Source organism: Schistocerca cancellata, chromosome 4 (assembly GCF_023864275.1).
Source record: "Schistocerca cancellata isolate TAMUIC-IGC-003103 chromosome 4, iqSchCanc2.1, whole genome shotgun sequence".
Taxonomy (NCBI): Eukaryota; Metazoa; Arthropoda; class Insecta; order Orthoptera; family Acrididae; genus Schistocerca; species Schistocerca cancellata.
The window spans coordinates 616,385,983-616,400,062 of NC_064629.1; positions in this window are offsets into that span (position 1 = coordinate 616,385,983).

Genomic DNA, 14,080 nt, shown 5'->3' on the forward strand with positions numbered 1-14,080 from the left:
ATGAAAAACATCTCAACAATTTTTGCTTTGTATATGATATCATTCTATTTAGCAGTGACACAAACGAACTGTCAAAAATGATCTGAGAACTCAAAAATCCATTCAAAGTGGTAGGGCTCAAAATTAACCAAAAATGTTCAAATGTAAGTGAAATCTTATGGGACTTAACTGCTGCCAGCCGAAGTGGCCGTACGGTTCTAGGCGCTGCAGTCTGGAACTGCGAGACCGCTACGGTCGCAGGTTCGAATCCTGCCTCGGGCATGGATGTGTGTGATGTCCTTAGGTTAGTTAGGTTTAACTAGTTCTAAGTTCTAGGGGACTAATGACCTCAGCAGTTGAGTCCCATAGTGCTGAGAGCCATTTGAACCATTTTTGAACTTAACTGCTACGGTCATCAGTCCCTAAGCTTACACACTACTTAACCTAAATTATCCTAAGGACAAACACACACACCCATGCCAGAGGGAGGACTCGAACCTCCGCCGGGACCAGCCGCACAGTCCATGGCTGCAGCGCAGTAGACCGCTCGGCTAAGCCCGCGCGGCCAAAATAAACCCTCAGAAGACTTAAGTCATGATGAGTCCTGTCAATAATATGACATCCTTTAAAAATCTGTCCCCTATAAGTAGTAAATCAGTACATTTATCTGGATCATAAACCAAATCTCGAGAAACATATCCAGATGGCAAAGACCATACGGGGAATTGGCATCACCTGGATGGCGTTCGGGAAACATGGCTACATTCTCTACCAACCATTTATTTAAAAACTAAGTTTTCTGACACATACACCCTGCCAGTAAGACCGCACGGGCTCGAAACTATGAGCAAAAAGCAGCACAAATCGAATCCATGCCTATTAAAGGGCAATAGTAGAGCAATACCTAGAGAGAGTCTGAGAGACACGATCAAGAACAAGGACAAAGACAAGAACAGGGGTATATGAAAATTGTCAAGGGGATAGCGAGACTGATGTAGTGTTGTGCAGGACACAATGTCGGCAGCAAACTCAGATAGGCCACAACACTGAGGCAGATGTGTAACAGGACTTCATTTGATATATCTAGCCCATGCAGACTATGTTCAACGACGTCAGTACTGCCCAGGTCCGGATCGTGTCGAACGCCTTCTGATAGTTTATGAATGCCGTGTCACGCTGGACATCATACCCCGTACCTTGCTCTATGAGTGTGCATACTGCTTGGATATGGTTAGTAGTACTGGATCCTTTTCTGTATGTCGCCCGTTCGGCTTTCTGGTAAAAGTAAAATTTCTGATTCAGATGGTTCCGTAATGCTTTCTGTTTGCAGAAATAACAGACTAATGTGTCTCTAATTCTCGATGTGCGTCTTCCTTTTGAAGAGGAAAATGGCTTCAGAATTTTTCCATGACTGTGGAATTTTCGCTTCTTTCAGACATTTATTTAATAGAATCAGGAGTGCTTCTTCGTCTCCTCTCCAGCTTTAAGCATATCGCAAGTTATCTGATCTCGTGGCGCTTTAGAGTTTTTGAGTTGCTTCAGAACAGTTTCCATTCCATTTCTACCGTTAGGTTCCATTTCTTCCAGACCTATATTCATAACAAATCCTCGTGATTCATCATACAGCCTTTGACTCGACAGTGATTGACTCCAGAGATTCCGATGAAGGTCCGCAACAATTTTATAATATACTCTCTTTCAGTAACAATTTATCCTCGAATTTTGTGGATGATAAACGTGCTGTTTGATTGACTGGAACGAAGGAGTTTCACGTTCTCACTGACTTTGATTGTCTACTCGATCAGTCCAGTGTTTTAAATTTTCTTGCCTTCTGTGATTACCTTCTTGATATTTTTGTAGAGGTCTCTGTGTTTTGGTGCCTTTGTCAGTGTTTCGCCTTTCTCCTATAAGCTGTTCTGTTTCGTGGCTGAATTTCGTATTTTTCTGTTTTTGGAATGTATTGCCTTTCTTTGCTGTTGCTCGAATACTGCTGGTAGTTTCTATAGGGAGTTCGTTATTATCCATTCCTCTCGACGTCTCTGTTAGCAGTTTCCCGTCCATGCATTTGCTGAACTAACTTCATTTCTCTTCAGATTATTTACTGTAGATTGGATCTTCCTTTTCATCACACGTTTTCTCTCGATTTGAGTGTTGTTACAGATGTCGGCTGTAACTAGGCTGTGTTGAAGCGATTTATGCCTGATTCATATGAACAACTTCGATTTTTCGATGTCAGGGTGCAACATACTTTACCGTGACGTTAGAGCTTCAGCAGGTACACTTTGCTTCGGATTTTTATTGTAAAACGTGTTCATGCAGTATAAATGTTCTCTGTTAAGAAAATTCATCATCATTTGTCCTCTCTCAATCCGCGACTGAAGTCAAAAGTTTGTATTTAAGGGATGGTTTTCGGTGGACTTCACTGTTATCTTTTTATTACTAACGCCAACTAGTAATGAAAGTGTGGTGGTTTCTGAAACTTTTACTACTGCAATTTTTTCATGCAATTGTTCTAGGTCTTCTTCGGTTGAGGTGGAAGTAGGTGGGTTGGCACCAATGACTTGAAGACCAACATTAGCATTCAACTCAAGGATCACGTAGATCACCCTGTCTGAAATGGAAGCAGTCTTGGTGATAATGTGTTCCCTCCTGTTGTGCATTAGCAGAGCTACTCCACCAGTATGCGAATTTGCGTCCGAGTTATTCTTAAAAAGGAGGTGCTCAGACTTGAAGACAGTAGTCACTTTGCTTTAGAGCCTCATTTCCCTGATGTTGAGTGTGACGTATTTGACGTCGTGCTCCAAACAGCCGAGATGTTCTTAAAGTTTCATGGTGCGTATATTATACGGTGCAGCGTAGCGAATTTTTTTAATGTTGTTTCCTATTTCCTTTGGGTTTATTTTGATGTCGAATTTGATTAGTTGATTTTTTACCCCTCTCCCCCACCCCTACACTAGAATCCATGGGGTGGGCTGCTATTTCACTGTGAGATTCTTGGATATTCCTTGTTTTATAGTTTGAAATTTTCTTTCAGGGAAGGTTTGGACCATATCCCGACATGCTGGTCCAATGTGGATTGAGAAGAGGATGTGGTGGTATAGGAATTAATTCAGATTCATATGCATAAACGTTTAATGGTATGTTCACTTCAAGATATGCAGGCGAGGAAGAACAAGTGTTCATAGAGGACAGAGCAGCCATTCCCTTCGATGATCCCACTCCCACTGGGATCGTAAGAGGGACCCACCTAATGACAAAGCTGTTCTGAATTTGGCAGGTTTATGCAGAATTCTAAATTTAAATGTTATACGAGCAAAAGAATATCCTACAATCGTTCTTGATCAAGGTAACCGATAGTAGTATTTGTCTTTAGTGTCGCATACAGTATTTGACCTTTTTGGAAAAGGTCTCCTTAAATATTCATTTAGAAGAAATAGTGCATCCCCTAGGAAAACATGAGCCTGGCAAAAATTCTTCTTTATATGGCTTAATCTTCCCATTTCTATTGCGTGCCCAAAGTGGCATTTATTAAATACCCTGCATCGTTTACTGTGATGTACGAGCCCACGTTCACCAAAAAAAAAACCGTAGTTTGCATTAGTGAAAGCTAAAACTACAACGCAAAACAATTTTTAATAAGAATACATGGAACCAGGTTTACTGTTATTTATGAGAATGTGTTTCCCATAAATAGTGCCGTTGTTAATGTGCTGCACTAACTTGGCAGGCATGTGAGCGTTGGAATAACTAACAAAAAATGGATCAAATGGCTTCGAGCACAATGGGACTTAACTTGTGAGGCCATCAGTCCCCTAGAACTTAGAACTACTTAAGCCTAACTAACCTAAGGACATCACACACATCCATTCCCAAGGCAGGATTCGAACCTGCAACCGTAGGGGTCACGCGGTTCCAGATTGTAGCGCCTAGAACCGCTCTCCCACTCCAGCCAGCTTTGATTTAAGTAATCCTGTGTAAAAATATCAAAACGTGAAAGACAGTTGTGCTTGGAAGGAGAGTGGGATATTTGTCCAGAGATCAATTATGAATATTACTTTGTTTACTCTGCAAAAATCTGATACCAAATTTGATAAACTGAACCGAAATATTGTAATTGCAGATGGTTTTCGATCTGGAAAATTGTAATGAGTTTCATCAGAATTTTCGACCAGCATGTTGAGGTTCCCAAACTATTAATGAAGACCTATTTTTATTACCACCAAATGTGGATTTTATAAGAACCCATGCACCTCATAGTAACTGATTATTCACAACCTCATATGGTAACAAATTGTAGGTCGATGTTAGTGGTTTTCATTGTTCCACAACTAAAAAGTGTTAAGTAAATCAGTGTTGTCTTCAAAGTTTTTAGACTTTTCTTACGTTACTGTCATGATAAACTTTTCCTAAGGTGTTACAGGATAAAGGTATCTACACTCCTGGAAATGGAAAAAAGAACACATTGACACCGGTGTGTCAGATCCACCATACTTGCTCCGGACACTGCGAGAGGGCTGTACAAGCAATGATCACACGCACGGCACAGCGGACACACCAGGAACCGCGGTGTTGGCCGTCGAATGGCGCTAGCTGCGCAGCATTTGTGCACCGCCGCCGTCAGTGTCAGCCAGTTTGCCGTGGCATACGGAGCTCCATCGCAGTCTTTAACACTGGTAGCATGCCGCGACAGCGTGGACGTGAACCGTATGTGCAGTTGACGGACTTTGAGCGAGGGCGTATAGTGGGAATGCGGGAGGCCGGGTGGACGTACCGCCGAATTGCTCAACACGTGGGGCGTGAGGTCTCCACAGTACATCGATGTTGTCGCCAGTGGTCGGCGGAAGGTGCACGTGCCCGTCGACCTGGGACCGGACCGCAGCGACGCACGGATGCACGCCAAGACCGTAGGATCCTACGCAGTGCCGTAGGGGACCGCACCGCCACTTCCCAGCAAATTAGGGACACTGTTGCTCCTGGGGTATCGGCGAGGACCATTCGCAACCGTCTCCATGAAGCTGGGCCACGGTCCCGCACACCGTTAGGCCGTCTTCCGCTCACGCCCCAACATCGTGCAGCCCGCCTCCAGTGGTGTCGCGACAGGCGTGAATGGAGGGACGAATGGAGACGTGTCGTCTTCAGCGATGAGAGTCGCTCCTGCCTTGGTGCCAATGATGGTCGTATGCGTGTTTGGCGCCGTGCAGGTGAGCGCCACAATCAGGACTGCATACGACCGAGGCACACAGGGCCAACACCCGGCATCATGGTGTGGGGAGCGATCTCCTACACTGGCCGTACACCACTGGTGATTGTCGAGGGGACACTGAATAGTGCACGGTACATCCAAACCGTCATCGAACCCATCGTTCTACCATTCCTAGACCGGCAAGGGAACTTGCTGTTCCAACAGGACAATGCACGTCCGCATGTATCCCGTGCCACCCAACGTGCTCTAGAAGGTGTAAGTCAACTACCCTGGCCAGCAAGATCTCCGGATCTGTCCCCCATTGAGCATGTTTGGGACTGGATGAAGCGTCGTCTCACGCGGTCTGTACGTCCAGCACGAACGCTGGTCCAACTGAGGCGCCAGTTGGAAATGGCATGGCAAGCCGTTCCACAGGACTACATCCAGCATCTCTACGATCGTCTCCATGGGAGAATAGCAGCCTGCATTGCTGCGAAAGGTGGATATACACTGTACTAGTGCCGACATTGTGCATGCTCTGTTGCCTGTGTCTATGTGCCTGTGGTTCTGTCAGTGTGATCATGTGATGTATCTGACCCCAGGAATGTGTCAATAAAGTTTCCCCTTCCTGGGACAATGAATTCACGGTGTTCTTATTTCAGTTTCCAGGAGTGTATTTCAGGAACCCTTCCTGTGATCTTTTCCGACCATTTCAAGTACATAACAAAACTGGGCAACATTGAACCGGAAGAAATCACCAAACTTGTTGCCTTTTTAATAAATGACGATTGATATGCCTCGTAAAGAAATATTCATCAATCCCTGTCCTAACGAAAGGATATGTTTGTTTTCCGTTCTGTAATTGTTAGCATAGACACTCTTCTTCTTCTTCATCATCATTTTCTTTCAGGAGTAAGTGCGACAGTAAATCGCGATCTATCATTTTGAGAAGGGTGCATCTTCTTCCACGAACTGCTCACGACCTAGCTCCCCAGATACAGTGGTTGGAGCTAGCGCGTTCAAATAAATGATTTCAACTTCTGTTTTCTCCCTACTGTAGTGAAGACTGGCTTCCGTCTCAGCTTTAAAAACATTTGGGCGCTACATTTAGCACATCGACATATATCACGAAAATGAACCAAACGTAGCCAGCAACCACATTTTTGACTGCATACCCTTCAAACCTTATGCTACAGACTGCTTGGAAATTAAGAATCACAACCATTAACAACATCAAAAAATAGACTCTTCATCAAGTTGTGTTATGACGCTATAAGCTTGTCTAAAATCAATTTTGCATATCAATTAGTTCTTTCATAATCGAATGAGAAGTATTACATAGCGTAGAAAACGTACGAAACCGAAAGAAGTGTTTACTTTTTTAATTTTTTAAAAGAAAAGAACTTCTACCGAGAAACTAACTGCAAGAGTTGATGGAGGTTTGCTTCGCTAACATACAGTACATTTTACAGCCAGAAAATCGGAAACCTCGTTTTCCTGATGTGTTGGTGTCAGCGGACACACGGCTGCGCTCAGCACGTAGGACAGAGCAGGCACATCACACTGCTCCGTGCTGAATCGCTTGCCTACTTGCGCTGTCCCGGGCCGCGCCGCTTTCGCATTAGGCCAGGTCGCCATTAGCGGCTACCTCGCATCAAAAGCCCGCGGCAGCAGCAAATTACCATGGAAACGCCCTCTGCTGTGCAGCGTAGCAGGCTCAGCGTCGAAGTTTGTAGTTGTCGAACCGCTGCGGCAGACGCGCACCACGCTGTATGTAGGTCCGCGCCGTCAATCACAGAACGCACAGAGCGTGACGCCAGCTATAAAGCTGCCGGTATCGCTTTAAAGGAAAAAAAAAAAAAAAAAAAAAAACGCACAACGAAGAAAGGGAAAAGAAACTGGAAAATCTTTATAATCAAGCAAATCATTAGAATTTAGCAAGAATTGGATGATTTATTCAAGAGACGGAGTTTCACAAACAGAATATCAATATTGCGTTGATGCACGTCTGACCCTTGTGCCAGCAGTTATTCGGTTTGGTATTGGCTGATAGAGTTGTTGCATGTCCACCGGAGGACTATGGCGCCAGATTTTGGCAAATTCGCTTGTTACATCGACAAAATCCCAAGCTGGTTGGAGAGCCCCCAATCGTTAACAATTGGGGAGAGAATTAATGACCTTGGTGGCTAGAGTAAGGTTTGGCAAACACGAAAACAACCGAGCGAGGTGGCACAGTCATTAGCCCACTGGACTCGCATTCAGGAGGACGACGGTTCAAGCACGCGTCCGGCCATCTTGATTTATGTTCTCCGTGATTTCGCCTAAATCGCTTCAGTAAAATTCTGGGATGGATCCTTTGAAAGGGGATGGCCGACTTCCTTCCCCCTTCCCCATTCTCCCCCCCCCTCCCCCCCAGGGGGTCCACAACTCTTTTGTGGATACGTGCGTGGCGAGCACGGGTCCCCGAGCCATTGCAGCCTTCTTTCTCTCCAGGGCTACATTTCCTTTCCCTTCCCCTCCTTTCCCCTCCTTGCTCATTTCCCCTCGCCCTCTCCTCTCCCTCTTGGTGTCCTTGCTTATGTTGGCCCCCGCTATCCTCCTGGTTCTGTTGGTTTTCCAATTCGGCTTTGTTGCATAATCATCTCCTCCTTTTGACATTCCTTGGACCCCCTCTGGGGTTTGACCTCCATTACAAAATTTCTCCTCCGAAGTGTGAGCCATTTGGGGAAGAGCACCTTACCTAGTGTCTCCGACGTGCGCCCTCCTAGTACATTCCACCTTTTCTTTCATGTCGTTGTCTGATAGTATGGTGCATAGCCAGCACGGTAGCCAGCCCGCGTGGTCGGGTCGCTATGTACCCTTTTGATTGAGCCCCCTGAACACACAGGGATCACACTTCTGATACCTGAGCTGTGACCTCCTCATGCATGCCTTGGAGTGGTTGCTCGTCATCCTGGAGCATCGGAACTCCCGGCAATGGCCGCCGTGCCAGACGGCCCTTGCTGTGGCTGGGTGGCGCCCGTGAGGAGAGCCCCTGATTGGAGTGGGTGGTATCAGGGCGGACGCTATGCAAATGAAACGCATACGGGTCCAGAACTCTGGCCGTTCTTCTGCGGCCGTCTCTCTGCGTGGAATTGATTCCTCAAGTGCTGCTTCTCTTGCCCCTTCGGCCTTCCCTTCCATGGCTACCCCCTGGGAAGAGGGTCAGGCCCATCGGCTAGGGGCAAAACCTTTCCCCCGTTATCTAGTTTGCACCAGGACTGATGGAGATACTTTCACCAATACCAAACCTTTATTCTTTGTGGAACACATTGAAGACAAGTTTGGCGAAGTGGACTCCCTGAGCAAGATGTGGTCGGGTTCGTTGCTGATAAAAACTGCTTCAGCTGTCCAATCTGCGATCCTTCGTGCCTGTACCCATCTTGGCACAATTCCTGTGTCCATTACCCCCCACCAGTCTCTAAATATAGTACAAGGTGTGATTTTTCACAGGGACCTCATCCTTCAAACTGATGAGGAACTTCGGGATAATCTCAGACGGTGGGGTGTTCACTTTGTTCGGCGTGTTCAGAAGGGTCCTAAAGACAATCGTATTAATACTGGTGCCTTTATCCTCGCCTTTGAAGGGGATACCCTCCCTGAGAAAGTTAAGATTATGGTCTATCGTTGTGATATGAAGCCATACATCCCACCTCCTATGAGGTGTTTTAAGTGCTTGTGTTTTGGACACATGTCTTCCCGCTGTTCCCAGGCCCCTCTCTGTGGTGACTGTGGACGTCCACTCCATGAGGGGAGTCCCTGTGTTCCCCCTCCTGTATGTGTAAATTGTCATGGTAGTCATTCTCCACGTTCACCAGATTGCCCAGTATATAAGAAGGAAAAAAAAGATACAAGAGTATAAGTCCCTCAATCGTTTAACCCACACAGAGGCCCGTAAGAAATATGCACGACTTCACCCTGTGTCCATGACATCTAGTAACGCCTTGGTTACATCTTCACCCCTTCCTCCCCCTTCCTTACCCCCATCCCGGACCCCTCTCCTACCCCCCTCCCCTGCGGCTCCCACACCTTCTCCTATGGGCGCTGCTCCCCCTCCCCAGCCGCAGAAGTGTCCCACTCCTTCGGCGTCTGCCGGTCAAGGGCGCCTCTCCCGGGATGCCCCTTCCCGGCACCTTCCAGGCCAAAGGTCTGCTGCCGCGCGACGACCGCGAGAGCCGCGGTCTGTCGGCCCCCAGGTCGCCCGGTCTCTTTCTGTTCCTGATCATGCTGCAGCTGGCTTCTTTATGCCACACAGCCCTCCTCGATCTCAGCCTGAAAAGAAGAAGAAACATAAGTCCCGGGACAAAGAGCCTCTGGTGTCACCGGAGGTCCCTTCCCCGACTACACAACAGGATTCTGACCTGTCGTTCATGGATGTCGCCCCCTCCTTGTCGGTGACGGGTGGGGACCCGGCGGTATGACTGGATTTAGCGTGTTCAGCCCCCATTTAAACCATCGTTCTGTGGTTCTCCAATGGAATTGTAATGGATACTATCGTCACCTTCCGGAATTGAAATCCCTTCTTTCGTCCTACTCTGCAGCTTGTGTGGTTCTCCAGGAATCTCATTTTACTGATGCTCACTCACCGACCCTCCGTGGGTTCCGTGTTTTCTGTCGAAATCGGGTCGGACCCCCGCGGGCTTCTGGTGGCGTTTGTACGTTGGTCCGTACAGACATTGCTAGCACGTGGATTCCTCTTCAAACTACATGGGAAGCGGTTGCTGTTAGGGTCCACTTAGACTTTGCGGTCACAGTTTGCAATCTTTATCTCCCTCCTGACAGGACTCTTACACCCTTCTGCCTTAACTGCCCTTCATCAGCAACTTCCTCCTCCCTTCCTCCTCCTTGGGGATTTTAATGCTCATCATCCCTTGTGGGGCAGTGCCTTTCCATCTAGACGAGATCTTCTTATAGACCAATTTATTGCAGACCACGACCTGTGCCTTCTTAATAATGGCTCCCCTACTCATTTCAGTGCCGGTCATGGTACCTTTTCTGCCATTGATCTTTCTCTTTCTTCTCCCTCTCTCCTCCCTTCATTACACTGGTCGCCACACGACGACCTTTGTGATAGTGACCATTTCCCGTTGATTATCACGCTCCCTTCCCGCCCTCCGATGGACAGGTTACCTCGTTGGTCTTTCCAACGCGCCGATTGGCCTCTATACACTGCACAGGTCGTGTTTTCTCCCTCTTTGTCGGGTTGTATTGATGACGTCCTACGTGACGTGTCTGACGCGATTGTTCGCGCTGCTAACCTTGCTGTCCCGCGCTCATCTGGACCATTTCGTCGCCAGCAAGTCCTGTGGTGGAGTACGGCCATTGCCATTGCCATCCGTGATCGCCGTCGAGCTTTGCAACACTTTAAGAGGCACACATCCGTAGCCAGCCTTACTACCCTTAAACGCCTTCGCGCTAAAGCCCGTTATTTAATCAAACAGAGCAAGCGGATATGTTGGGAACGATTCGTTTCCTCCCTTGGTTCTACTGTCCTTCTGTCACGGGTATGGGCTACACTTCGCTCTCTCCAAGGTTGCCATCGGCAGTCCACCCTCCCAGGCCTTCACCTCCCAGATGGCATTTGTACGGACCCATTAGTTCTTGCAGAACATCTTGCGACCCATTTTGCAGTGGAGTCAGCCTCCTATCCAGCTGCTTTCCTTCATCAGAAACAGCGGGCTGAAGCTTCCACCTTATGTTTCACCCCTAGTGAGTCAGAATCTTACAACGAACCTTTTACTGAATGGGAATTTCTTTCTGCTCTATCTTCTTCTCATGATACGGCCCCTGGCCCAGATTCCATTCATAACCAACTGCTTCAACATCTCAATGCTCCACAATGGCAACATCGTCTTCGGGTGTTTAACCGTATCTGGCTCCAAGGTGACTTCCCTTCTCAGTGGAGGGATAGCATTGTGGTTCCTGTCCTTAAGCCTGGTAAGAACCCCCTATCTGTTGACAGCTATTGGCCAATTAGTTTGACCAATGTTGTTTGTAAGTTACTTGAATGGATGGTAGCCCGTCGGCTCAATTGGGTCCTCGAACCTCGGGATCTATTGTCCCCTTACCAGTGTGGCTTTCGAGAGGGACGGTCTCCAATCGATCATTTACTTCGCTTGGAATCTGCAGTTCAGCAGGCTTTTTCCCAGCGCCGCCATTTGGTTGCAGTGTTTTTTGTCCTTCGCAAGGCCTATGACACGGCCTGGCGCCATCACATCTTACTTACCCTTCATCAGTGGGGTCTTTGGGGCCCACTCCCGATTTTTATCCGCCAGTTCCTGATCCATCGGTCATTCAGAGTTCGAGTTGGTACTGCTTTTAGTTCTCCACGGACCCAGGAGACGGGCATCCCGCAGGGTTCTGTCTTGAGTGTCCTTCTTTTCCTCATTGCTATCGATGGACTTGTGGCCTCTGTCGGTCCCTTGGTCGCCCCTGCCCTGTATGTGGATGATTTCTGCATTTGGGTCAGTACCTCCTCGATGGCATCTGCAGAACGGCAGCTCCAGGTAGCTATACGGCGTGCCTCTGCATGGACCCTCTCACACGGGTTTCAATTCTCTCCTTTAAAATCACGAGTGGTCCACTTCTGTCGCCGTACTACGATCCACCCTGATCCAGATCTCTATCTCGCTGCACAACGATTGCCTGTGGTCCCACAGTTTCGTTTCCTGGGTCTTCTTTTCGACAACAAGCTTACTTGGCTGCCCCATATCAGACTCCTGAAGGTAGGATGTTTCCGTAAACTCAATGTCCTTCGCTTCCTTGCCCACTCCTCTTGGGGTGCGGACCGTTCCCTCCTCCTGCCGGCCGCGGTGGTCTAGCGGTTCAGGCGCTGCAGTCCGGAACCGCGGGACTGCTACGGTCGCAGGTTCGAATCCTGCCTCGGGCATGGGTGTGTGTGATGTCCTTAGGTTAGTTAGGTTTAAGTAGTTCTAAGCTCTAGGAGACTTATGACCTAAGATGTTGAGTCCCACAGTGCTCAGAGCCATTTGAACCATTTGAACCTCCTCCTCCGTCTTTATCGTGCTGTAGTTCTGTCTCGCTTGGACTATGGTTGTCAAGTTTATGGTTCAGCTGCTCCTTCCACACTGCACGTGCTGGATCCAGTCCACCATCGTGGTATCCGTTTGGCCACCAGTGCCTTCCCTACTAGCCCTGTTGATAGTCTCCTGGTTGAAGCTGGGATCCCCCCCCTTTCTGTTCGGCGGTCCCAGCTTCTGGTGTCTTATGCACTCAGTATCCGTTCCACTTATCCTTCCTATTCTATCCTGTTCCCAGACCATGGACGTCGCCCACCCGGCTCCCGCCCTCGGGCTGGTTTACCAGTTGGGGTGCGCCTTGCGTCTCTTTGCCGTGATTTTCAGCTTCCTTCTTTGTCCTGTCTTCCTCGCTCCCTCCCCTCCACCCCTCCTTGGTTAGTTCCTCGGCCTCGATTTCGGATGGATCTCCGCCGAGGTCCGAAAGATTCCATCCCCCCGGTGGTGTTCCGTTCCTTTTTCCACCAAATTTTATGGGAGTTTCGGGATGCTGTTGTTTTTTACACTGATGGCTCTAAATCTGCTGATCATGTTGGGTATGCCTTCACCTCCTCTGTTGGAACGGAAAGTCATCTGCTGCAACCTACATGTGGGGTGTTTACTGCGGAATTGATGGCAATTTCCCCAGGCCCTTACCTTTATTGAACAGTCCCAACACAACCGCGTTTTGTTATGTACGGACTCGATGAGTGGCCTTCTTGTTATTGACCGGTGTTTTTCACGCCATCCCTTGGTCTCTGCCATCCATGACCATCTCGCTGATATTCACCGTGCTGTTTGTTCCATTGACTTCCTTTGGGTCACTGGCCATGTGGGTATCCCGGGTAATGAGCTCGCTGATCGTTTGGCTGGGGGAGCAGTTACTTACCCCCCGTTTTCTGTAACCACTCCTGCAGCGGATTTACGGCTTCACATAAAATCCCACTTCGCACAGTCATGGGTCACTTCTTGGGAGGCTACTCCCCTGTCTAATAAACTTCGTGCAATTAAGGTGACACCAGGTCCGTGGCGTTCTTCCTTTCGCCTCTCCCGAAAGGACTCGACCACACTGTGTCGTCTCCTCATTGGCCATACCAGGCTGACCCATGGTTTTCTTTTGCGTGATGAGCCACCCCCACTATGTGGTTGTGGAGCCTTCCAGTCAGTAGCCCACATTTTGGTTGAATGCCCCCTTCTTTTGGCTCTGCGTGCTAAGTACAGACTCCCCCACACTTTACCTTTGATGTTGGCTGACGATTCCCGGATGATCTTTCTGGTTCCCGGTTTCCTCCGGGAAAGTGGTTTTTATTCTCAGTTTTAAGGTTTTTAATCTCTCTTTGGTGTTGGGGCAGGGCGGTGAGTGTTTGGGTGTCTCCCACTGTAAGCAGTGTTCGGAGATTCCCGATTCACCTCCCTGACCGAAATCCTCTTCTCTTCCCCTTTTACTCTGTTTTTACCCCTTTTTTAAGGCTTGGTTAGTCTTTCTATTCCCATACGTACTTTCTACATTCTAGCAGTTGTACCTTTTACGTCACAGGTGGTCTTGCCTATGCTGCTTCAGCATAGTGTTGGGTTCGTTATCTTCCCGACTTCCCTCATTTTGTTTTTTACCAATGACAACATGACTGCCCTTTTACGTTTTTACCTTTTTCCGTTTTATTGTTCTGGCTTTACTGAGATGTCCTATTAGCGGAATGGAGCATATTTGAAACAAGGGACTGATGACCTTGCTGTTTGGTCCCTTAAACCTCAAACACCCCCCCCCCCTCCCCCATTCTTCCCTATTTCAAAGGGACCGGTGACCTCACTCTTTACTCTCCTCCCCAAATTAAAACAAACTAAACACGAAAACAAGCAGTAGAAA